Source organism: Eimeria maxima, genomic scaffold (assembly GCF_000499605.1).
Source record: "Eimeria maxima Weybridge genomic scaffold, Emw_scaff1351, whole genome shotgun sequence".
In the NCBI taxonomy this organism is placed as follows: domain Eukaryota; phylum Apicomplexa; class Conoidasida; order Eucoccidiorida; family Eimeriidae; genus Eimeria; species Eimeria maxima.
Window position 1 is genome coordinate 1,798 of NW_013564333.1, and position 3,203 is coordinate 5,000.

A 3,203-nucleotide genomic window follows, 5' to 3' on the forward strand; every position below is an offset into this window, starting at 1 on the left:
GCAGCAACAACAATAACATTTGCTGCTATTATTCCTTCATTTGCTGCTGTTGTTGCTGTTGTTGTTGCTGTTGCTGCTGCTGCTCTAATAGATAATGCATGCAGCAGCGTGTCCTTCCCTTATTTATTTATATATATGTATCCTTTCCTTCCTTCCTTAATACAGACAGCAGCAGCAGCAGCAGCAGCAGCAGCAGCAGCAGGAAATAAACAGCAGCAGCAATTATTATATAAATATAATTGATTATATTTATATTATTAATGCATGCAATAAATAAATAAATAAATAAATAAATATATTCAGGTGTATACTCAGCTACGTGCTGCAGCAGCAGCTGCATGCAGCAACAATACATATATATAGTGTATAGACACCTTATAGGCCTAGATGCATGCATGCATGCATAACATAATATTTTTATATATGGCTGCTGCTCCTGCTGCTGTTGCTTCTGTTGCTGTTGCTGCTGCTGCTATTGCTGCTGCTGCTGTTGCTGTTGCATGGCCTGCAGCAAGAGGTGTCTCCTTTTGTTTATTAAACAAGGAGACAAATTATTATTTATTTGTCTTTGCTGCTGCATGCAGCAGCATCTGCTGCCATTGGGTCGAAGACACGCACTACTGCTGCTGCTGCTGCTGCTGCTGCTGCTGCTGCTGCTGCTAGTGTAGTGCAGCAAATCTCTTAAGCAGCAGCAGCTTAAGAGTCTGCTGCTGAGGGTTAGACAATTTGTATGTTGCTGCTGCTGCTGCTGCTGCTGCTGCTGTTGCTTCTGGTGCTGCTGTTGCTTCCTGCTGCTGCTGCTGCAGTAGCGGCTACTGCCGCTGCTGCTGCTGCTGCTACTGCAGCAGTAGCCGCTACTGCTGCTGCTGCTGCTTGTCTATCCCTTCCTTAGTGCAGCAGCAAAGCATCGATATGTCTTTGCATGCAAAAAGGAGACAATCGATTGTCTCCTCTTTTATTTACTATTAATTAATTAATTAATTAATTAATTAATTAATAATAAATAAATAAATAAATAATAAATAATTAATTATATAGTGGTTATGTATACAAGGGAAGACACATACATAGACTGTATATTCTTATGTATACAGCAGCAACAGTAGCAACAGCAGCAGCAGCAACAGCAGCAGCAGCAACGACAGCAGCAACAGCAGCAGCAACAGCAGCAGAAGCAGCAACAGCAGCAACAGCAGCAAATGAGGTGTCTCCTTTTGCCTATAGAGGAGACATTTACTAAGGAGACAAAAAAGGAGACAATTAATCCTTTATTGTCTTTTTATTAATAAATAACTATTTATTTATTTATTTATTTATTTATTTATTTATTTATTTATTTATTTATTTATTTATTTATTTATTTATTTATTATTTATATGTATATGTATATGTATATGTATATGTATATGTATATGTATATGTATATGTATATGTATATGTATATATTATTACTTATAAGTATATGATTTGCAGCAGCAGCAACAACAACAGTGTCAGCAGCAGCAGCAGCAACAACAACAACAGTGTCAGCAGCAGCAGCAGCAACAACAACAACAGTGTCAGCAGCAGCAGCAGCAGCAACAACAACAGTGTCAGCAGCAGCAGCAGCAGCAGCAACAGTATCAGCAGTAGCAACAAGCTGTCCCTTAAAGACGCACAACATAATTTTTTTTTTTATTATTAACTTTTTCTTCTGCTGCTAATTGCATGCAGCAGCAGCAGCAGCAAGCAGCAGCAACTTGCATGCGTTTGCTGCTACAAATATAATAGGCAATCATTAATTAATTAATTAATTAATTTATTTATTTATTTATTTATTTATTTATTAATAAAAAGAAAAAGATTATTTTATTAAGGAAGACAAGGAAGACAGAAGGCGATTGTAGCCTTGCTGCTGCTGCTGCTGCTTGATCATCGACAGCAGCAACAGCAGCAACAGCAGCAGCAGCAGCAGCAACATCAGCAGCAGCAGCAGCAGCAGCAGAAAAAATTCAATGATTAATAATTCTTCCTAGGAAAAAAAAAGAAAAAAAAAAAAAAATAAATTATAATTTAATTAAATATAAATAAATAAAAAGAAAAAGAGCAAAAAAACACTTTTTTATTGTCTTTTTTATTGTATTTATTCGTTGCTTTTTCTGCAGCAGCAGCAGCAGCAGCAGCAGCAACAGCAGCAGCAGCAAAAGCACACGATTTATATCTTGCAGTGTATATACTTAATATATCTATTGATTTATGAATATTTATACAATAAATATATTTATTTATTTATTTATTTATTTATTTTATTAATAAATATATAATATATACCTTCTTCCTTCCTTTTTCTTCTGCAGCAATAGGTGTGGGGCCCCGGGGCCCCCCTCTACCGCAGCAGCAGCAGCAGCAGGAACAGCAGCAAGAGCAGGAGGATAAGAAGGACATTTTGTGCAGTATAATTGATTGATCTGTTGTATTTTTTATGTATATTTATATTTATTTATTTAAATAAATAAATAAATAAATAAATAATGGCAAAAGAAGAAGAAGAAGTAGGGGCCCCCTCCTCTATAATAAAAGGAGTAGAGGGGGGCCCCCCACCTGTAGATACACCTGAAGAATCGGAAAAAAAAGGGGAAAAAAGTGAATTAATAAATAAAGAAGATAAAGAAGAAGAAAAAGAAGAGAAAGAAGAAGAAATAGAAGAAGAAATAGATCCATTAGTAAATAATTTAAATAAAATTACCTCTATGTGTCCTAATTGTTATAAAGAGGGAGAAACTTTGCTACTTTTGCATAAAATTCCTCATTTTAGGGAAATTATTCTTTCTTCCTTTTCTTGTCCTCATTGTTATTATTCTAATAAAGAGGTAAGCTATTTATTTATTTATTTATTTATTTATTTATTTATTTATTTATTTATTTCCTTTCTTTTTTTCTCCCTTTTATTTCCTTTATTATTCATAAAAAAAAAGAAAATGTGCAGAATATACATATTGTATACCTGCCTATACACCTGAATATTGAATATATGCTTTCTGTGCATAATTGATGAATAGAAGTGTATAAAAACAATAAAAATAAATAAATAAATAAATAATATAATAAATTAAGTAATATTAATCCGTTTTCCTCCTTTTTTTTTGTCTTTTTTCTCCCCCTTTTATAGGTCCAATCTGCAGGCTGCCTAGCACCACGAGGTGTACGGATAGAATGCAGTGTAT